This window comes from Sciurus carolinensis, chromosome 9 (assembly GCF_902686445.1).
Source record: "Sciurus carolinensis chromosome 9, mSciCar1.2, whole genome shotgun sequence".
Classification (NCBI taxonomy): domain Eukaryota; kingdom Metazoa; phylum Chordata; class Mammalia; order Rodentia; family Sciuridae; genus Sciurus; species Sciurus carolinensis.
The window spans coordinates 49,431,053-49,455,181 of NC_062221.1; positions in this window are offsets into that span (position 1 = coordinate 49,431,053).

Genomic DNA, 24,129 nt, shown 5'->3' on the forward strand with positions numbered 1-24,129 from the left:
ATGGGGATTTCATCTTGAAAGTTTGCTGGGGACGAGACTGTGTCGTTAGAGGTAACCTAGAATTAGCAGAATGAGTATTCAAGAAAAGTCATATGTAAAGAAGGCCTAGAGTGGACCCTTGACAGAAAACCTCTCTGGCCCTGGCTCTGCATTTGATAGGGGCTGTACAGAAATAATTATGTTAAAATGTGGTCATTAAGGGGCACCCTCATCCAATATGACTAATCGTAAGAGGAAATGTGGACACAAATGGGTACATAGGAAAGACATGTAAAGTCAGAGAAGACAGCCACCTACAAGCCAAGGAGAGGGTCCTCAGAAGAGACCAAACCTCCTGACACCTTGACCTCAGCCTTCCAGCCTCCAGAGAAAATAATCCTCTGTTGTTTAAGCCACCACCTCTGTGGTCTTTTGTTTTGGAAGCCCTAGCAACTACCACAAGTGTGTCTGCAAGAAAAAGCCCAGAAGGGTGAGTGTGCAACCAATCCATGAAGGATTTTTATGTCATGCTAAGAATTTAAGACTCATCTGAACCCTTGAAGAGTTTTAAGCAGGAAAGTGGAATGATCTGGTCTGCATTTTTTGAAGTTTGTTGCATATGTTGGGTTTACACACACCTTGACCCTAGTCACTTGCTCATATTTGGTTTGCTAGTCTCCAGTCTTGGTTACAACTTGATTTTACCCCATGGGGGAAGGTACAGCTATGATAAAATAGACAGCTATTCTTTAACTCTCTGATGTTTGCCACAGGTCAGTAGACAATCCTGTCTTAACGTGTTTTAAAAGCCTGTGCTTTCTGCACCTGGGTCAAACATGATTATTTTGTATTCACTGAATAAAGTTCCCTAAGTGCCTAAGTGACTCTAAGGTAGACAGAGTTCGTCAAAAGGGGAGGTGCATTAACTCTTTCAGGTCACTAGGGTACCATTTAATGCATTATTGTAAATGCACTTTGGAATAAATAGCAGGTTGTAAGAGGAATTGAGACAATTAGCCTCCTTAAGCTGACTTTAAAAAAATGGAGACAGGCAGTTCTGAGCCATATGCAGGATAACTATGAAGCAATGAGGCTTTAAAATAAAAATAGACCAGAAGATTTATATGCAAATGAGTGTCATCATCTTAGGAGTAAGTTGTCTTATTCCAAAAATTCTTTGTAGTTGCTTGGAATGCTTTAGAAGCCCTTCTTTTCAACCTGCCTTCAGAGATGGCTGATGAGACCCCACCACCACCACCAGTCCTTGGGTCTCACTGAGAATTCAACCTGAAGTCAATATAAGGGAGAATCTGCTCCATCTGAAGAACAGAGAGCTCACTTGGGGGCTTTCTAGAAGTAGTGCCCTCCCAGTTGCTTTTCAGAGGATGGAGGACCTTTTCCTAAGGGTGCCCCCTATCACCAGCACCTGGAAAAATTTCTCAATGAAGAATAATAAACTCTTATACATACTGGACATTCAGTATCATGTTAATTTCTTAATGTTTACAATTAACCTAACTCAGGAAGAGCCAGGCTGAGGAAGAGATGGAAGGATATAAATATGTTACCTGAACACAGATCATGGATATGCTATGGCACACTTGTGCCCCATGAGAGGGCAAAGGTTACTCTCTCTGTGGATCCCCCACTTTCAACCAATGAGGTTTCCCAACTTGTGCTTTTCTAATTCCTTGACTTTGACTTTTCCTTCATACACTTTCCTCAAATATGATTATTTTCCTCTCTCTACATGATTAAGACTTGGCTCTTCTCTCAGGCCAGTTCTACTAATTCCTTTGTTAAGTCTTCTCTAATCTCCTCGGTAAGAAATAACCCAGCCTTTCCCAAATTCCCATAGCCTCTCTTTTGCCCTGAGAGCAAGGTCATTTTTATTCTTCTGCTAAAGGATGAGTTTCCTAAAGTGATGATCTATGTGCCATTGATTTGGGTATCCACCAATTCCTAAAACAATGCCTGGCATGAGGCATAAAAGATTTTGAATCAGTCAATTAAGAAAGCTAGGCAAACAATGTCTTCTAATGTAACATAATTTGGGGCCTAAAGGACATAAATAGACTGTGATAGTGTAAGATCAAGCACAGAAGCACACCCAAAAGCCATGAAGGCTTGAGGAAATAGCCTCACAAAATTCTGAGTCAGAAAAGCAGACATAGACCAAGACATCTGAAAACCACAATCAACTGTTCAGGCACAGAACACAAAAATAAAAGAATCTTAGTCACACAGGAATAGTACCATCAAGGCTTGCAGACTTGGTGATGTCTGAATGACAGCCCACAGAAGGTAAATTGGGATTCATGGTCTAAAATGAACCAGATTGACTGCTGGTTTTCTCCAGAGGAATTTATCAGGACACAATCCAACTTTAGAAAAAATAACCAGGAAAATCCCAACAATTCTCCAAGACAAGAGCTAATTCATTGACCCCAATCTGTTTATGACTAAATGTTGTAATTAATAAGCAAAATTTTTTTTTTACTTTTTGGTACTGAGGATTGAATCCAGGGGCACTTCAACACTGAGCTACATCCTCAGTCCTTTCTCTTTTTCTTTTTCATTTTTTAAATTATGAGGCAGAGTCTTGCTAAGTAGTAAAGGGTCTCAATAAATGCTTAGGCTGGCCTCAAATTTGCAATCCTGCCTTAGCCTCCCAAGAGCTGGTATTAAAGAAACGCACCATCATTCCAAGCTCCAACAAGAACTTTAAAGCAGCTATTAGAAGCATACCCATGGAGAAAGGGCAAGCCCTCTTGAAATGAATGAAAAGATAAGACATGCTTACCAAATAAAAACTATAAAAATTACAGAAAGAAATGGAAATTTCAGAACCAAAAGAATACTTTAACTAAAATAAAGTATTAATGAGATGGGCCCAATGGCAAAACAGAGATGACAGAGTAAAGAGTGAAGCAACTTTAACACAGACCCATAGAAATTATCCAATCTGAACAATGGAGACAAAAGAGAGATTGGTGGAAAATGAACAGAACTTCAGGGATTTTGAAACAACCTCAATAATTCAACATTCAGAGTACTGAAATATCAAAAGGAGAAAAGATAGAGATTAGTGGAGAAAAAAAACATTTGAATAATGGCTAAAATTTTTCCAGATTTGATGAAAGATATAAATTTACATATTCAATGTTGGTGAACACGAATAGGATAAACTCAAAGAAAAACTCTCTTAGACACATCATAATCAGATTGTTGAAAACCATTTTTTCAGAAAAAACTGTAATAACAATTATACAACCCATTAAATATAGGAGAACAAAGTAGCAAATGACTAAAGATTTCTCATCAGAAATCATGGAGAACAAAGTACAATGGAACATTTTTTAAATACTGAACTAAAAGGACTGCCAACAAAGAGTCTAATATCCAAAGAAAATAGCCCTCATAAATGAAGGAAATGGGGGGAGACATGCTCAGGCAAAGAAAACTAATAAAATTCATAATCAACACATCTACTCTAAAATATCACTGAAAGTGGTTCAAACAGCAGAGAAATGTTAACAGAAGGACACTTTGGATTTCAGAAATAAAGAAAGTGTAACATAAATGGTAAATATCTAGGCAAATTTAAAGAATTATACTTCTCTTGTGTTCTTTAAATAATATGACTGTTAAAAGCAAAAATGATAACTTCCTGGAGAGGTTTAAAATTATGTGGCAATGATAAATAGGTCATCTACCACAAAAGAAGAGACATTAAAGGGATCTATGTGCTTTTACGGTTTCTATATTTGACTTGAAGTGACAAAATATTAATTTTAAATAGACTGTAAGAAGTTAGACCTGTCAATTGTAATCTCTGGAGCAAGCACTATAAAAAATATAGATAAGTTTAGTCAAAGATCAATAGATAAATTCAAATAGAAAGCCAAAAATAAAAATTCAAATAATTCAACAGAAGTCAAGAAAGGAAAAACTTAAATAGAGGGGATAAACAGTAACAAAAATAAAAATCGGAAGGCCTAAATCCAACATATCAACAATTACATTGAAAGAAAATGGTAATTTAGCAATGAATCTACAAAAATTATTAGAGTAAATAAAACAAAAAATTTATAGTGGAAAACTAAAATGGTGGGAAAAGATCTACAAGGAAACACTATTCAAGAAAGAGTTGGGAGGGTTATATTGATATTGAACCAAAAATGATTCTAGAGCATACAAAACTATGCAAGAATAAATGACATTGCACAACTTACCAGAAAGTTAACAATTTTAAATTTATAGGCTTCTGAATGCAATCCTGGAAAAGTAGACAAAACAAAAACTAATGGAACCAAAAGACAGAAAAATCCACATTTATATTAAGAATCTTCCAACACTTCTATCTCAATAATCAAGAGAATTAATAGACAGAAAATCAGAAAAATATAGAGGAACTGAACAACACTACAACCAAGTGGACCTAATTGACATTTACTGAGTACTTCACCCCACAACACCAGAATACATATTGTTTTCAAGCACACATGGAAGGAATAAAGAGACCATATTGCATCTTGTCTAATGAACTTTAACAAATTTAAAAGAATTGAAAATCATACAAAATATGTTTTCTGACCATAATGGAACTAAACTAGAAATCAATAACACAAATAATTGAACAAATCTCCAAATATTTGGAAATTAAACAAAATACTTCTAAATAATTCATTAGTCAATAAAAGTGTAATGGAAATTATTTCTAATTATTTCTAATTATTTTTCACTAAATGAAAATGAAAATACAACACTTCAAAATGTGTTCTAAAGCCATACTAAGAGGAAAATTTTATGGTCTTTAAGGGTAATATTAGAAAAGAATACGTTTTTCAAGTCATTAAGGTACACTTCCACTTAAAAAATTAGAAAATAAGAGCAAATTAAACCTCAAGCAAGTAGAATAAATGATTATAATATCAGAAATCAATAAGTTTAAAAATGAAAACAAAAGTTGATTCTATTTTTAACAAGTCAATAAAGTTGATAAGTCTCTAGTCTAACAAACCAATTATAAATGAATAAATTTATTTATTTTATAAATAAATGTTGGGAGTGGTGATGGAGGATGCGAGAGAAATTACTGAGATAAGGGGTCTCTGATGCCCTCATGGCTGTGGCACGCTGGGTTCCTGGGAATGTTTCTGTGCAAGGGCACAGGATGCCTAGCTACTGTAGCAATACCCTGCATGAGGAGGCTCTGTGCAAGAGCCCTATCAGTTCTAACCTTGATCTCAGGCACACAGCTCCCAGGAAGAAAGGAATTCTCATGCTAGACAACCACAATGTTTCACCAGCTGCACTTCTCCAGTTCTTGCCAGCCTTATAGCAACTTTTAACAATGGACTTTCTTGAGAGTTACACAAAGGTCCTAACGTTGCACTTTGCAACCATGGATTGCTACTGCGGAAAAGCTACATAGATGTCCTAGTTTCTGTAATGTTCCTGAATACAAAGAATAATGCTTGCATAGTCTTTAACGTGATAACGGGACATATATAAATAAAGATTGCTGGCGTAATTCTTTAGACCTTCGTCTCCATCAGAGAGCAGGCTCCACCTGATCCCAGCCTTGTCTTCAAGATCTGTGACTGTTGATCTTTATTTTCCAATCCCCCTTCACCCCTCGCCAGACTCCAGAGTTTGCCCACTGCTAACTACAAATAAATAGGTACAATTCATTTTATAAATTTATTTTATAAATAAATAAGTACAATTATTAATATCAAGAATGAAAGAATGCACCACAAATCTTGAAAACATCAAAAGGATAATAAAGCAATCCTAAAAGAACAGTTCATAGCTATGAACTCAACAATGGGAATGAGAGAGCAATTCCTTTCAAAAAATTCAAATGACCCAAAACCTACTCAAGAAATAAATGGCCTGGATATTGTAATATACTGAAAAAACTGATTTTATAATTAAAATCCTCCCAACAAAGAAAACTCCAGACCCAAGTGCTTTCTCTTGTGAATTCTATCAGCTGGTCTTGACAAAGAAAAATGAATGGAGAATGAATAATATTACAATAAATGATTAACTCAAATTGCATTGTAGATCCAAAGGCTTTGAAGAAAAGACATGAAAAATTTTAATGACCTTGGGTTAAGCAAAGAGTTCTTAGATACAGCACCAAAAGCAAAAGAAAAAAAAAAGGATAAATCAGTCTTCATCAAAACTAAAAACCAGCAGAGTGTGGTGGCACACACCTGTAATCCCAGCGGCTCAAGAGGCTGAGGCAGAAGGATCTCAAGTTCAAAGCCAGCCTCAGGACTTAGCAAGGACCAAAGCAACTAAGTAAGACCCAGTCTCAAAATAAAAAATAAATAAATAAAAAGGTCTGGGGATGTGGCTCAGTGGTTAAGCACTCCTAGGTTCAATCCCTAGTACAAAAAGAAAAAAGAAAAGAAAACTTCTGTTCAGAGAAAAACATTACTTAAAGAATAAAAATATAAGCTAAAGACTAGGAGAAAATATTTGTATCACATACCCGAAATATGACTTGCTAGGGGAATGAATAAAGAACACTTCAAACTCAACAAGAAAACAAAAAATGGGTGATAGACTTGAGCAGATATTTTACCAAGGGAGATGGTTAATGACTGAGGGAAAAAAAAAGTAAATGGAAAGTGTTCACTAGGGAAATGCAGTCTGAAACTACGATAAGACACTACTGCAATACTAACAGAATTTTTTTTTTTTTTTTAGCCACTGATACTTTTATGCATTGGTAGTGGGAATGCACAATGGTACAGTCACTTTACAAAATAGGTTAGCAGAGTCTCATAAAGCCAAATATACATTTACCATATGATTCAAAGTCAGCAGTACCACCACTATTTTATACACAAGAGAATTGAAAACTTGTGTACACACACACACACACACACACACACACACACAATTTGACTGAGATGTTTCTGGCAGCATTTTTTATTATCACCCAAAACTGGAAACTACTTAAATGTCCAATGGATGAGCGGATAAACAAACTGGAAGATTCATACAGTGAAATAGCAGTAAAAAAGGAATGAACTATTTGTATGTAATTATAAAATGATACGAATGAATCTTAAATACACTATCCTACATGGAAAAGGCTAAACTCAAAAGGCTACATATGTATGGTTCTGTTTATTTGACTCTCTGGAAAGGGCAAGACATGAGAGACAAAAGTAGTGATAGGTTTTAATATGAAGTGTAGCAGGAGGGAATGCGGATAGACAATGGAAGTCTTCTGGGTCCTGATTGGGCTGGTGGATACGTGATTTTTCTGCATTTGTCTAAAGCTATATATATATATATATATATATATATATATATATTTTTTTTTTTTTTTTTTTTTTTTTTTTTTAATACCAGGGATTGAACCCAGGGGTGCTTAAACCAGTAAGCCTCTCACCAGCCCTTTTTTATTTTTTATTTTCAGACAGCATCTTGTTAGGTTGTTTAGGGCCTTGCTAAATTGCAGGTGCTGGCTTTGAACTTACAATCCTCCTACCACAGCCTCCCAAGACACTGGGATTATAGATGTCTGCCACCATGCCCAGCTAAAGTCATAAATTTAAAAATGAAATATAATGGAGTTAAAGTTACATGAAATAAACATTTTCAAATATTTTGAATGAGTAGGATTATTGATTTTTAGCTTTTAAATTTAATTGATTTTTTTTAATTGTTTAATTGATTTTTTAGCTTTTTGTGTTTGGCAGACATTTGTGTTGGAGTATGTCAATCTTACTTATTTAGAACCATAATATTCTATTATTCAAAGAAGAGTTTGTTTCTGCTGTCTTTTAAATAGGTTTTGAAGTGGTAAAATCAGATTTTTTTCTTGGCTAAAAATATTTTATGTATTGTGATAGCACTGAATATTCCATGAACACAGTCTCCCAGGATGAATTAAAAACACCTCTTCAATAGCTGTTTTAGGTGAAAAGCTCTAAAAAACCAACATTCTTAACAAATCTTCAATATAAAATATTAATTCACAAATCAAATTAATAAATCAGATGCCACCTTGGGTCAAATTATATCATTTTGGGGTTAGACCTTGCAAAAAACCACAGGGTTGATAAACAGTGAAAGAGACCTGATAAAAATGCATTTGAAGTTATTTCACATGACTTTCACTAGGCAGCAAAACCTAAAGGGAAAAACTGAAGCCTCTTCTTGAGCTGCACACAGATAGGAAAAAAGAGTACTTCAAGTTTATGAGACACAAAGACAATTGACCTAAAAATAAAGTTCGATTAGGAATGTAGAAAGCCAGTAACTGGCACTGGAAAACAAAGAAATAAAGTAGAAAATACTTGGGGGAGAAAAAGTATATAACTGAAATTGCCACCAGAGCTTGCTTTTTTTTTTTTTTTTTTTTTTTTATTAGCAGACTAAACTTAAAGAGGAATCGATTCTTCCCCTTAAATCAAAGCTACAGGTTAAAAGGCTAGTCTTTTTCAGAAGTTCTTGAAAAGTTGACTGGCAGGTAGGTCAAAAGGAAAGTGTTTTCTTCCTTGATGTCCCTTCATCTGGCCCATGGATTCCACTCCGGACATGTCACCCTTCTTGGTGTGATCAGAAGTCACTGACCCCAGCCGTTCTCCTGTGGCTCCATTATTCTGATAGGTTCATTTAGCCCACCGAGTATACTCACATAGTACCATCTTCAAATGTCAAGTTCATAAGTATAACACAACAGCTACCCCTCGTACAGTGCCATTCTTTCATTGCTCATTTAACAAATAACATTTTGAGCTACTTTCATATGTGTAGCCTCTGCTAAGGGTGAGAGAGATGATGATGATGAACACAGGTTGTTTCTGTTTTTGTGAGCTGTAGTCTCATGTGGAAAAGACATATTACAAAACAATTGCATAAAAGATTAGTAAACGTGGTATATGCTCAGAAGGAAGAGTCCAGAATGACCTGAAACCATGTAACTGAGGGCTTCCTTGGTCTTCAGGATCCAAAATTCCCAGGAAGAAGCAACATTTGACAAAATTTAAATCTTTTAACTGGGACTTGAAGTTGGAAACAAGTGAAGGAATATGAGGAGAAATTAAAATGGAGGAAGCAGGGCTGAGGTCCTAACTCAGTGGTGGAGCGCTTGCCTAGCATGCACGAGGCACTGGGTTCAATCCTCAGCACCACATAAAATAAATAAGTAAAACATGTGCATGTGCAACTTAAAAAAAAAAAATGGAGGAAGCAGAGGAAAGTAAGGGCCAGAAAGCTGATCTATGCTATCTTATTGTATATGTAAAATGAGAACTTGACTTGTAGTCAGAGGAAATGGGCTTCTAACTCAGTGTTGTCATCTAATTGCTATGTAATATGGGGCAATTCACTTAATCGTTTTTGTCCTCAATATATTCATCTATAGAATAATGGTCCCATAAATTTTTAAATGTTATAAACACCATCACTTAACATAGCCCCTGGCACAGAAAAGATGTTTCACTCTTTTTTAATGGATTCACTCATGATTTCTGCCAAGTTTTGCAGAGGCATGAGGAATATGGCATTAAAAGACCAAGCATATAATTTCTAATTTCTATTTTCTGCTCTCCGTGGGTTCTCGGCTTCCATGTAAGATTTTTTTCTACTGAGAACTAGCTCATCCCCAATCCCTTCCCACCTTTCTCCTTAGGAGGTTGGTATATAGTTCAGAAATGGAAAGAGGATCAAAAAAGTGCAACAAAACAGAGTTCTTTAAAGAAAATAAACTTCTTTCTAGAGATATTCTTATAATTTCAGATTTCCCAAGGTTTACATTCCCAAGCTCCTCTGGATCTTTAATATTAGAGACTTATTTTTGAAGAAGAGAAGACAGCAGATCTTCTACAATGCATCATTTTTTCTAGACTTAAATTAAGGATGCAGGATAGATGCTAGCACCAGATCTCACCTACAGACAGACAAGCTTTGAAAAAACTGAGCTGAAGTTTTACTATGAGAAGATCCATGTTCCCCTATCCAAATGTCATCTGAAAAAAAAATTGCAGTCATGACAAGACTAAATGACATATTTGCCTCCACTTGCCAAACTTCCAAAAGATCATAGAACATAGGCAACAGCCCAGAGAAGCCTCCAGTGTGTGAATAAGACAATGGAAAAGCTACTGGTTTTATAAGGCAGATGTATTCCCTTGATGTCACCTCAGAAATGGCATTAATCTTTTAACTTTGTATAAAGAATCCAAAATTGCTTTTTGAGTGACGACTATTTCACAAGGATTCCAGAGAGATAAAGCCTTTCACCTCTAGCTGCCCAGACAGAATCAGTAGTGCCTGAAATTTACTACCATTTAAAAACCAAGTATTGACCTATGTGAAATGAGGTTACTGAATATAATGCCACACAGGCAGGTTTCAGCAGCTCAGGGTGACATTTGGCCAACAATGCAAATGAAACAACTGAAAGACACGAAAAGAGTTAAAACCACCCTGGCCCGGTATTTGTTTTTAAAACAAATACAAGAAGGAAATTTGGCAGGCCACCATTACAAAGTAGATGAACAGAGAAGGATTATTTGATGTTTCGGGGATCACATGACTCACTGTCCAGGCACCAGCTGCACCGACACTTTCTAAAATGTTTAATGCATGAGACCCCCATGCATGCCCATTGACACACCACACACGCACAAAACAACCTTTGTGTTTTCATCCTAGTGAACCTTTCTCTTAAGATTCTCACAGTTGCATCCAGACTCCTGTGAATTGTAAGGGTGACATTTCAGCTATTATATTATCAAGAAGAATGAATCAGGGTAAAAGGAAGCTAAATGCCCATCTTGATCTTTTATCATCTTCCTGGAAGGGGGGTTTCTACATCCACACCAAGACTTTGCATCAAAGGAGACCGATGCTTATCTCCATAGGTGGGTTCTGCTCCAGAGAAAGACCGCGTACAATGGGAGAGCACTGAGCCAGCTCTGTATTCAGACTCACTCCTATTCCTCTTAAACTGCTTTTTGAACTAAAACAAAAATTTAAAGTGTGTCATTTAAAGGATTTCCTGCTGTTCTTTTAATAGGCCTCTAAAGGTTAAAGCTTTAAAGAAGAATGACTTACTTATTCTGATGATGGAAGTATCTTCATCCACAAACACTACAGTTGTGTAATTTTATACAACCCATGATAGAGGATGGATGGATGAATAGATAGATAGATAGATAGATTGATAGATAGATAGATAGATAGATGATAGATAAGAGAGACAAAGGGAGGAATGGAAATGTAAAGATCACTTATGAACATATAATGTATATTCATATACACATATAGATTTTTTTTATTCATTGTACACAAATGTGGTACAACTTTAATTTCTGTGGTTGTACATGAAGTAGAGTAACACCAATTGGGTAATCATACATGTACATAGGGTAATCATGTTTGTCTCATTTCATTATCTTTCCTTCCCCCTGCCCACTCCTCACCCCTCATTTCCCTCTACACAATCCATCCTTCTTCCGTTCTTCCCTTACCCATTTCCCCACTCCATTATGTATCATCATCCACTTATCAGAGAGATCATTCAGCCTTTGGTTTTGGGGGATTGGCTTATTTCACTTAACATGATATTCTCCAACTGCATCCATTTACCTGCAAATGCCATAATTTCATTCTTCTTTATGACTAATATTTCATTGTATATACATACCACAGTTTCTTAATCCATTCATCTATTGAAGGGCATCTAGGTTGGTTCCACAATCTGGCTATTGTGAATTGAGCAGCTATGAACATTGATGTGACTGTATCTCTGTAGTATGTTGATTTAAAGTCCTTTGGGTATAGGCCAAGGAGTGGGATAGCTGGGTCAAATGGTTTTTCCATTCAAGTTTTCTAAGGAATCTCCATACTGCTTTCCAGAGTGGCTGCACTAATTTGCAATCCCACCAGCAATGTACGAGTGTACCTTTTTACCCACATCTTCGCCAACACCTGTTGTTGCTTGTATTCTTGATAATCGCCATTCTAATTGGGGTGAGATGAAATCTTAGGGTGGTTTTGATTTGCATTTCTCTTATTACTAGAGGTGTTAAACATTTTTTCATATATTGTTGATTGCTTGTAGATCTTCTTCTGTGATGTGTCTGCTCATTTCCTTAGTCCATTTATTGATTGGGTTATTTGTATTCTTGGTGTAGAGTTTTTTGAGTTCTTTATAGATTCTGGAGATTAGTGCTCTATCTGAAGTGCATGCAGCAAAGATTTTTCTCCCATTCTGTAGGCTCCCTCTTCGTATTGTTGATTGTTTCCTTTGCTGAGAAAAAAGCTTTTTAGTTTGAATTCATCCCATTTATTGATTCCTGCTTTTATTTTTTGTGCTTTGGTAATCTCGTTAAGGAAGTGTGGTCCTAAGCCAACGTGATGAAGATTTGGGCCTACTTTTTCTTCTATTTGATGCAGGATCTCTGGTCTAATACCTAGGTCCTTAATCCTTTTTGATTTGAGTTTTATATAGAGTGAGAGATAGGGGTTTAATTTCAGTTTGCTGCATATGGATTTCCAGTTTTCCCAGCACCATTTGTTGAACAGGCTATCTTTTCTCCATTGTATGTTTTTGGCACCTTTGTCTAGTATGAGAAAACTGAATTTATGTGTGTTTGTCTCTGTGTCCTCTATTCTGTATCATTGGTCTACCTGTCTATTTTGGTGCCAATATCATGCCGTTTTTGTTATTATTGCTCTGTAGTATAATTATAAGGTATAATTATAATTATATTATAAGGTATAAGTATAAGGTCTGGTATTGTGATACCACCTGCTTTGCTCTTCCTGCTAAAGATTGCTTTGGCTATTCCAGGTCTTTTATTCTTTCAAATGAATTTTGTGATTGCTTTCTCTATTTCTATGAGGTATGTCATTGGGATTTTAATTAGATTGCATTGAATTTATATAGCACTTTTGGTAGTATGGCCATTTTGACAATATTAATTCTATCTATTCAAGAACATGGGAGATCTTTCCATCTTCTAAGATTTTCATTAATTTCTTTCTTTAGTGTTCTGTAGTTTTCATTGTAGAGTTCTTTCACCTCTTTTGTTAGATTAATTCCCAAGTATTTTTTTGAGGTTATTATGAATGGGATAGTTTTCCTAATTTCTCTTTCAGAGAATTCATCACTTATGAATAGAAATGCATTAGATTTATGAGTGTTGATTTTAGATCCGGCTACTTTGCTGAATTCATTTATGAGTCCTAGAAGTTTTCTTGTGGAATTTTTTGGATCCTCTAAGTAAGAATCATGTCATCAGCAAACAGGGATAGTTTGAGTTCTTCTTTTCCTATTTGTATCCCTTTAATTTCTTTGGTTTGTCTAATTGCTCTGGCTAGAGTTTCAAGGATGATGTTGAATAGAGGTGGTGAAAGGGGGCATCCCTGCCTTGTTCCAGTTTTCAGAAGGAATGCTTTCAGTTTTTCTCCATTCAGAATGATGTTGGCCATGGGCTTAGTTAGCATAGACAGCCTTAACAATGTTGAGGAATATTCCTACTATCCCTAGTTTTTCTAGTATTTTGAACATGAAGCAGTGTTGTGTTTTATGAAATGCTTTCTCAGCATCTATTGAAATAATCATATGATTCTTAACTGTAAGTCTATTGATGTGGTGGATTACATTTATTGATTTCCAGATGTTGAACCAACCTTGCATCCCTGGGATTAAACCCACTTGATTGTGGTGAACTATCTTTTTAATATGTTTTTGTATGTGATTTTCTAGAATTCTGTTAAGAAATTTTGCACCTATGTTCAGCAGGGACATTGGTCTGAAATTTTCTTTCCTCGATGTGTCTTTGTCTGGTTTTGGTATTAGTGATACTTACTTCATAGAATGAGTTTGGAAGGGTTCCCTCCTTTTCTATTTCATGGAATACTTTGAGGAGTATTGGAATGAACTCTTCTTTTAAAGTCTTGTAAAACTCAGCTGAGAATCCATCTGGTCCCAGACTTTTCTTTGTTGGTACGCTTTTGATGACTTCTTCTATTTCATTGCTTGAAACTGATCTGTTTGAATTGTGTATGTCCTCCTGATTCAGTTTGGGTAGATCTTAAGTCTCTAAAAATTTGTCAATGTTTTCGATATTTTCTATTTTGTTAGAGTATAGATTTTCAAAATAGCTTCTAACTATGTTTTCTATTTCAATAGTGTCTGTTGTGATATTTCCTTTTTCATCACATATTTTAGTAATATGAATTTTCTCTCTCCTCTTCATTAGTGTGGCTAAGGGTTTATCAATTTTGTTTATTTTTTCAAAGAACTAACTTTTTTTGTCATTCTTTTGAATTGTTTCTTTAGTTCCAATTTCACTGATTTCTACTCTGATTTTAATTATTTCCTGTCTTCTGCTTCTGGTGTTGATTCATTCTTCTTTTTCTTGGGCTTTAAGCTGTAATGGTAGGTCAGTTATTTGTTGACTTTTTTTTTTCTTTTATCGAATGCACTACATGCAATGAACTTTCCTCTTAGTACTGCTTTCATAGCATCTCAGATATTTTGATATGCTGTACTGTTGTTCTCCTTTACCTCTAAGAATTTTTATCTTCTCCCTAATGTCTTCTGCTATCCATGCATTATTCAGTAGTGTATTATTTAGTCTTCAGGTGTTGGAGTAGTTTCTATTTTTAATTTTATCATTGATTTCTAATATCATTCCATTAGGATCCAATAGAATACAAGGTAGTATCTCTATTTTTTTTGTATTTTCTAAGCGTAGCTTAGCAAATATGTTCTATTTTAGAGAAGGATCCATGTGCTGCTGAGAAGAAAGTGTATTCACTTGTCGATGGTCAGAATATTCTATACATGTCTGTTAAGTTTAAATTATTGATTGTGTTATTGAGTTCTATGGTGTCTTTGTTCCATTTTTGTTTGGAAGATCTATCCAGTGCTGAGAGAGTGCATTAAAGTCACCTAGTATTATTGTGTCGTGGTCCATTTGGTTCCTGGAACTGAGAAGGATTCGTTTGATGTACATGGATGCACCATTGTTTGGGGCATAAATATTTATGATTGGTATGTCTTGCTGATTTATGCTTCCCATAAGCAGTATGAAATGTCCTTCTTTATCCCTTCTGACTAAGTTTGGCTTGAGGTCTACTTTATCTGATATGAGTATGGAAACACCTGTTTGCTTATGCAGTTCATGTAAGTGATATGTTTTTTCACAACCTTTCACCTTCAGTCTGTGGATGTCTTTTCCTAGGAGATGAATCTCTTGAAGACAGCATATTATTTGATCTTTTTTTTTAAATCCAATCTGCCAGTCTATGTCTTTTGATTGATGAGTTTAGGCTGTTAACATTCAAGGTTATAATTGAGATATGATTTGTATTTCCAGTCATTTTGGTTTATTTCTAGTTTTTAATTTGACTTAGTTTCTCCTTTGACTGACTATTCCCTTAGTGTAGTTTCTCCTTTTGCTGGTTTTCACTATTTTTTTTTTCCACTTCATCCTCATGGACTATTTTGTTGAAAATGTTCTGTAGTGCAGGATTTCTAGTTGTAAATTCTTTTAATTATTTTTATCATGGAAGGTTTTTATTTCATCTTCAAATCTGAAACTTAATTTTGCTGAATATGAAATTCTTGGTTGGAATCCATTTTCTTTCAGAGCTTGAAATATGTTATTCCATGTCCTTCTAGCTTTGAGGGTCTCCATTGAGAAATCAGTTGAGATCCGAATTGGTTTTCCCCTATACATGATTTTTTTTTCTCAGTCTTTAAGATGTTATCCTTATTCTGCATTTTAGTCATTCTCATTATAATGTATCTTGGTGTGGGTCTGCTCTAATTTTGTACTTGGGGTGCTATAAGTCTCTTGTATTTGTCCATTTCATTCTTTGGGAATTTTTCTGATATTATGTCATTGAAAAGATTGTGCATTTCTTTTGTTTTTATCTCTGCTCCTTCATCTCTCCTCATAACTCTTAAATTTGGTCTTTTCATGTTATCCCATAATTCTTGGAAGTTATGTTCATGGATGCTTACCATCTTCTCTGCATGATCAACTTTATTTTCATCATGTATTTGTCCTCATTGCCTGAGGTTCTGTCTTCCAAGTGGTCTATCTGTTGGTGATACTTTCCATTGAATTTATAATTTGGTTTGTTGATTCCTTCATTTCAAGGACTTCTTCTTGGTTTTTTTCAGAATCTCTATTGAAGTGATCTTTCACTTCCTGTATTTTCTCTTTGATTTCACTTAGTACCACCTTTTACTTTGCAGATCAGTTTAGCTATGTACATTCCAAACTCCTTCTCAGATATTTCTTCTACTGTGTTGTCAATGGATTCTTTTATTGAAGCACCTTGGTTCGTTTGGGGCACTTTTTCCCTTGTTTTTTTATGTTGTTTGTGTGTTTTCCCATCTAGCAGTAGGGATCTGAGGCAGTAGAGATTCTACCTTTTAGACTTACATTGTCCCTGAAGGTTTCTAGTACCTCATCTTTAAGGGAAAGATCAGTATCAACAGCACCCAGGTAAACAATATATAGTCTTAAACCTAATAGTTCCCACTAAGGTGTCTACTGCTTTCTCACAATAAACAGAAATGATGAGTTCAATCACTGTCTACAATATAAACAGAATATTTGCTAAAAGGGTTTACAATTTCAGATGGCGGACAAAGAGAGAACAGAAGTAGTGTAGGATATGATGTTCACAAGGGAAGAAGAGAGAAACTAGAAGTAAAAATCCACAGGAAGAGTGGAAGAGGAACTGACAGAGATTGACTATTGACTGGAGAAAAGGTAGAAGGAGAATCCAGGAAATCAGACAAATGAGAGGAAGAATACATACAAAGAAAAAAATTAAAAATATAAGAATACACAACAAAACTGCAAAGCAGTATTCATATATCACTATTCTCAACACTGATGCATGAAAAATACCTTGCTCCAAATACAGTAGACATGTTAGAGAAGAATAAAATAAAATAAATCTCAATGGAAAATTGAAAAATTGACTCTTCAGCATTCAGAAGTTTCTCATCCCTGTCTTTGACTTCTCACGTCATTACTAGGCCCAAACTGGTCCTCACAGACCCAGTCACTAGCCCATGGATCTGGACTTCAGATACCCCAAGCTCTACCACAGTTGCAGTTCCAAGATCTCAGTGCCCCTTCAATTTGCAGAGAGACCACAAGGGTTATGTTCACAGAAATGAGCAATCCTGAGAAGCAGCAGCAAGATGGTGGCCACCAACACTCCCATCAGGAAGATCCCAGGCACAGCCAAACCCATAGGCACCCCCTGACACTGGACCTCCAGGTCCTGGCCAGTGTCCCCAGACAGAGGCGACTGCAGCAAACCTACTAGAACCCTGGCCCCCCAGGCCCTGGCCAGAGTCCCAAGATGGAGGCGGCCCCATGCCACCAAACCTGGAGTCTCTGTGGCAGTGGACCTCTGGCCAGTGGTGGCAGCAGTAGTGGTGGGGTTCGTGGCAGTGGGCAGAGGGTCAACAGCAGCTGCAGTGGGTCAGTGGTGTTGGCAGCAGGTGGTAGGTCAGTGGTGGTGGTAGCAGCAGCAGTACTCGGAGAGAAGACCTCCAGGTGACCTCTGGGCCACGGCAACAGCATCCTTCTTCATCTTTATTAACATCTCTTTCCTTCGGTTTGAAGAACTCCTGTTAGTATTTCTTATAGGATAGATCTAATGGTAATGAATTCTAGTAGCTCTTGTTTAGGAATATCTTTATCTCCTTCATTTCTAAAGAGTGACTTTTCTGGGTATGACTTCTTGGTTGGCAGTTTTTATCCTTCAACACTGTGAAAATGCACCTCATTCTTTCCTGACCTGAAAGGCTTCTGCTGAGAAATATGCTGTTAGGCAAATTGGAACGCCCTTATGTGTTGAAACTTTTCTCTTACTGCTCTGAAATTCCATTCTTTGTCCATCTTGATTATAAGATGTCTTGCAGTATACTTGGTTAAGTCTAAAACTGTTGACCTTTGATCTTCCTGCATCTGAAGTTTTGTATCCTTCTCTAGGTTTGGAAAGTTTGCTGTTATTAGCTCATCGAATGAGCTTTCTAACCCATTGGCATTCTCAGGCCAGTCTTGAGGCCCAATAATATGTATTTACTATTCCAGTGCTGTCTCAAAGCTTCATTCATTCATTTTCATTCTTTTATCTTTCTTCTCCTCTATGTATTTTCAAATAGCCTTTCAGCTCACTAGTTTTTCTTTTGTTTGATCCATTGGGTTATTGATGCCTTCTATCAGGTTTTTCATTTTATTTGGTGCACTGTTCAGTTCAAATATTTGTTTGATTTTCAAAAATAACTTTAAACTCTCTGATAAGTTTCTTTGATAACGTAATAAATTGTTTCTTTGAGTTTTCTTAAATTACATTGAGTTTCCATAAAACAACTCTTTAAATTCTTTGTCCAAGAGTTTGAGCATATCAAATTACTTTATAGTTGGTTTCTGGTGCCTCATTTTGTCTGTTATTTGAGGTCATAGTCCTTTGAAAGTTCTTGATACTTGTTGGCATATGATAACATTGCACATCGAAAGTTTAAGTATTTATTTGAGCCTGTAATCTTCTTTGCTTGTACCTACACTTGCAGAAATCTAACAAGTTGCTTATATCCCCCCAGCCTGCGGTCACTATTTCAAGCACCTAGATGGCAACCTAAATCCAGATTCGATCTTGGTGTGTTGTCACAGTTTCAACACCAGAGGGCACACCACTCCCAAGTTTGTTGCAAAACTGCCATTGCTGTGTTTTAAGAGGGACTGCAAGAGTCCCTTGCAAGGGTCTTTTGTCCTACAAACCTACATCTGGGGCCACATACTGCTGCTTTCTGCCTGACAGTGGTTCTCACCATGGAGGAGTTGTTCCTAAGTATCAACTTACTGCCTACTTTTTCTCCCTTCATGTGAATAATGATGCCACTTTGTGCTGCCTAGCGTTGTGGAGAAAAAAGGAGGGGATAGCCCCATGGTCCCGCCCCCAGAGTTCCTGATTCAGTAAGTCTATAATAGGAACGTGGAATCTCCAATTTTAATAAGTCCCTAGTTATCACTGATATTTCTTCTTGGGGGACCATATTTTGAGATCCACTGACTTAGTGCTTACTATGTCCCAAGTCGTTTTCTAGTGTTAACCTATATTGTATCATTTAACACTTACAGTAAAAATGTAATTAAGTTGATGTTAATCAACATATGGATTGTACAGATAAGGAGAATAACTTAAATAAATTGACTTAGATTTCCACTGCTTGTGAATGATGGAAAAATAATTCACACTAGGCAATTGACTTGAGATCCTACATACTCCACCACAATCATTTAACATTTATAGGGTGCAAAAGTGTCCACCTGAAGTAAATAAACTTGTTGATTCCCTCTGTAGGAACAACAGTATCCCTAGGGATAAGACAGAGGTTACACTAAAGCCAGCATTAAAGGACCACATTGATTCAACCAAACTAGAACAGTTACCTAGAGCCCTCTACCTAAGGAAAAACTGTACCACACCTCAGATTCCTCTTCCCCATTTACCCAGACTTCAGTGTTCTTAAAGCATCCCAGGTGATTTCAATATGCAAGCAAGTTTGATTATGAGGACTCCAAAGTAAATGTTGGATCTCCCTACCTCAACTTGATTGCTTCTCCAGCTACAAAATTTGGATTAGGTTATCCCATCAACATTCTCTGAACCACTGCTTCTGCTGTAGACATTAAGCCAGTCCTCTATCTGGATATCCAGACTCCAATTATCTCATGATTTTCCAAATGTCCCTCTGACATCTCTGGTCCTGTCTAGGATGTAGTAGATCTAAACTTGAAGAACTATGTGCAATTAGTGATTATTTATGTTTATTTTGGGGACAGGGAAGCTTGACCAAGTCTAAGTATTTATTTTGGAAAAACCCCATCCCCGTGAAAGAAAGTTCTAGTTAATATGAAAACACTAAGCAGATGACACCCATCTTTGTTTTAAATCATATTTAATATTTTCATATATTTCCTTTTAATTGATTCTGATTCTCTGGTATAAAATATAAAGCTTAAGACATTAAAAAATACTTCTAAAGTATAAATTGTTTCATCTATTAATGATATCTTCTGGCATGAATTTTTAAAATGTATACTTCATACCTATTTTGCTTATTTCTAAAAATAATTTGAAGTAATATAAAATATTAAGACTCATGTGAAACAAAATATATGAAGTGGACATAAAACATTGATCATTGAAAATATGAGAGAACAATGAACTAGCTATCATAAATGAGTAAGTTACTTTCTATAAATATGCACTAAACTTAATTCTGAATTTTGTGCTGAGCAATGAAGACATAAAATTTTGGAGGACACTGATTTTACTATAGAGAGAAAAGTAAGGATGAAGGGAAGGAGGTAGGAAAGAAAGCATATTTCACAAGATAATATTTTCCTAGGATTTAATTATGGTTGTTATGACACTCATCCACATTCAGTAGACACTTGGTCCCATAAAAATACACATGTTCTTCAACTTTAATTCCAACCTCTTTGGAGGGTCACTCAGAGCCTGTGGTGAATACATGTTCCAGGGCTATGTAAACCACAAAGAAAGTGATAGGTTAGCTAAATGTTTTTCCATACCACCAAACACTACCAAATACATATTTTCCATTATAATATTTGCTTTATGTGACAATAAATTAATGCAACCAGTTCAATAATATTCTTTGTTTCAATGTTTTCAACTAGGAACTAGACATATATTATCTTGTCCTCTTGTCCTCACAAATCGTTCATAGAAGAGATGTTTCTGAAGTATATCAAGGAACTATGAAATTCCTTCATTGAAGGAACAAAATTCTTGGTTTCAGAATGCCTAATGAATAGAAACAGGACTGAAAATCAATTCTGAAGAAATAAGGAGTGGAAATTGTTGTCTACATAACCCTATGAAACCAGGCCAACCTCAAGGTAGTGCCCGTCTAGCAAGCAACAAATGCTTAATATCTGCTTACTTTAAAAAATGAAGGTCCTAATGAGTTACTTCCATGCTGCGATATGCTGACATCATATATAGAAGAACCAGAATGCCTAACTACATGCCTAGAAAGCAGAACAGTCCTCTGGTTGACACTTTGAGAAGCTGACTCACAGGCCCCAGAAGGTTTAGGCATATCAATTCCCAAATTCACCCATGGCTATGGGTGGATGGACTGCCATAAACTGGGTAAATGGCCTTCGGATAAACCACAGCAAAGTCCTGCCAGACCCAAAAGTAGGCTCGAGTATCTCACCCCACTGGTATTTTTGGTACTTTTCCCCCATTATTGCTTCCAAGTTTATCCAAAGGATGTCCTTCTCTTGATTGTCATGTATTTACAAAGATGATCAGTGCACCTAGGCAAGGCTTAAAGGCACAAAATTTTTTAAGTGGAAGGAATGTTTTGGGTGTTCTGATCCTCTTACTTTCCAAATTCTAACTCTAGATGATGGAGGTACTAGTAAAGGGAACTAATCCACTTTTGTGCCCATTCATTCCATTTCTGGAAATGTCTGTCAAAACACCTCTTGAACCCATAAGAGTCTGACCATTCATACCTCTGATGACCCTCAAGCAACTAAATGCAGGCATCATGACCCATAATGGTAGCTTCAGCAACCCATGAAACTTCACCTTGCTTTCTTATAGCAGAGTTTTTTGGTGTTTCATTTTGTTTTTGTGGTACTGAGGATTAAACACTGGACTCTCTACCCCTAAGTTACGTCCCCAATCCCTTTTACTTTTTGAGATAGGGTCTCACTAAGTTGTAGAGGCTGGCTTCAAAATTGTGATTCTCCTGCCTCTGGAGTCACTGGAATTATAAGCATATGTCATCATGCCTGACTCTATAGCAGTTTGAAGACCCTTCATCTTGGTCTCATTCCTCTGAATACATTGAGATTGCTTTATCTTCTTGACACATAATAGCCAAGAGATAGTTCAAACTACTCAGAGATGGGTTGAACATCTCCCTGCCTCACCTATCAGACTTCCTCTTGAACCGAAGTGCACATTTGCTCCGTTGGTAATCACAGGACACTTATGGTACTCAGTGCTAATTAAAATGATAATCTCTCACATTAGTGAGTCTAAGTTAATATTTCCCCTTATATGCACCTCAAAACATTGTTTAACCAAGTGCAGAACTTGACATTTGCCTCTACAATATTTGGTCCTTCCATCTTGTTCAAACATCTGTGGGTCCAAATTCTATAATCCAGTATTTTCATTCATTCCTTGTTATACCTATTATTTTTAAAACTCATTTCAGAATCACTTGGGTTGGACTCACATGAACAGATATCTTTTTTATAAAACTTATATTTTCCATGTTCTTTCTCCTTTCTAACTGTCCATGATATATGACTGGAAAAAAAAAACTAGTTTTAAATATACCACGATGTAGGTAGAAATTGACAGTGGGGAAATGTAACAGTGGTCCAATTTATGCTATGAATATAGCTCTGGCTGCTCTGCCACTGAAACTTATTTTTTAAATGCTCATGTTTCTCTTCCTCTCTCCCTGCTCCTCCCTAATCTTTCCCTCTTTCTAATCTCAGGGGAAACAGGATTACCTTCCCCATTTTAGGCAGATTTATCTGTCCTTGAGTACACACACACCATAGGAAGGTAGTAATTCAGACTTTGGTGATGGTACCAGAAGATATCAGAAGTGACTATCTCCCAATTAACAAGTGAATTACAACCGCAACAGAGAACACATGGAATGTAGCCTTTGAAAGACCTCTTGAAAAGCCCCCTGTTCCTGCAGAATCACAGCCTTTGGGACAGGAGTCCTCTTTGTTCATCCATTGCTAACAAAGCAATAAAACTTCTTTTTCCTTTTTCTCAAAATAAATAAATATACCATGATAGTTAGATTTCAAGTCTTATGGCATTAAATATGAATGTCACTAACCTTTGAAATTCTAGACTAAAATGAGTCACCACCATAATAACCTTATTCTAACAAGATAATATAAATCTTTGAATGAATCTTTCGTGACTCGACAAGCCCCAAATATCTAACACTATTTTCAACTTCATTGTGCAAATAACATAATAGTACTGATGATGGTGTCATGTGCAACTTAAGAGGAGATACATCTGCGAGTCTTCAGTAAGGCTCTAGAAGTGGTCTGCTGGTGAACACTGAACAGGCATGAATGCCGTGCCTAGGTGCCCATCGGGTGGGGGCTAGGTGAGCATTTCAACAGGCAGGAGGGTCGTCTATTCTGATGCCACCCGCAGCAATTTAGAGTCACCAAGGACCTCAAGAATATTGATTTCTACTTACTGTCTTACAAATAAACTGACTCCCAAGGGTATTTATATTTGTGAGTAGCATCCCACTGCTTTTGATGGCTCTAGTGGCAGTCAACCTTTAACTTATAATATGGTAAAACTTTTTTTCATTTTATGCAGCAGAGTACTTTCTTAGAGCCCTAAGTGAGGACCATCTGTCCCTTGACCTGCTCCATGAAAACCATTCTGTGATCCAATAAGCATATATTATATTCCTTTTAGGTACTTATAATATTCATGAGCCTTGATTTAAAAACAAATCTGTTTAACAGCATGAGTGCAGCACTTCCTAACTCATTTAACCTTATGATCTTCCACATGCCAATTCCAGCATCCACTAGCATTTCACAGACCTACAGAACACACTGGGGGAAGTACTTCCTCCAGACGTTTCCTCGCCCACTTATCCCAGTCCTACCATTCTGAACTGTATATTGAATATGCTAAATTTTTGCTCCACTTGACAGGCTTTCAGATATCTGAAGAGAATGCTCCTGTTCCTCTAGAACCCTCCAGAGGCTGACTTCACATAAGCAGAGAGTTCTTTCCTGAAGGAAGATGCAATATAAATGTAAAAAAAAGAAAAATTAAGTGGGAACCCTAGTGGTTTGGGAGGCACAGAAGATCTTCATTCTTTGTATCTTTCTGGCACATTTGAGAGATTTAGAAGATGCTACAGCAAAGAGGAATCCCCAGTGTGAGCTGGAATTCCCTCAGAAACACTGGAAAACCCAGCCATCCACAGGGAAGGGGTGGGGAGACTTCTCTGAGTCATTTCATTAGATTAATTGATTGCCTTCAGGTGGGGGGGTACAT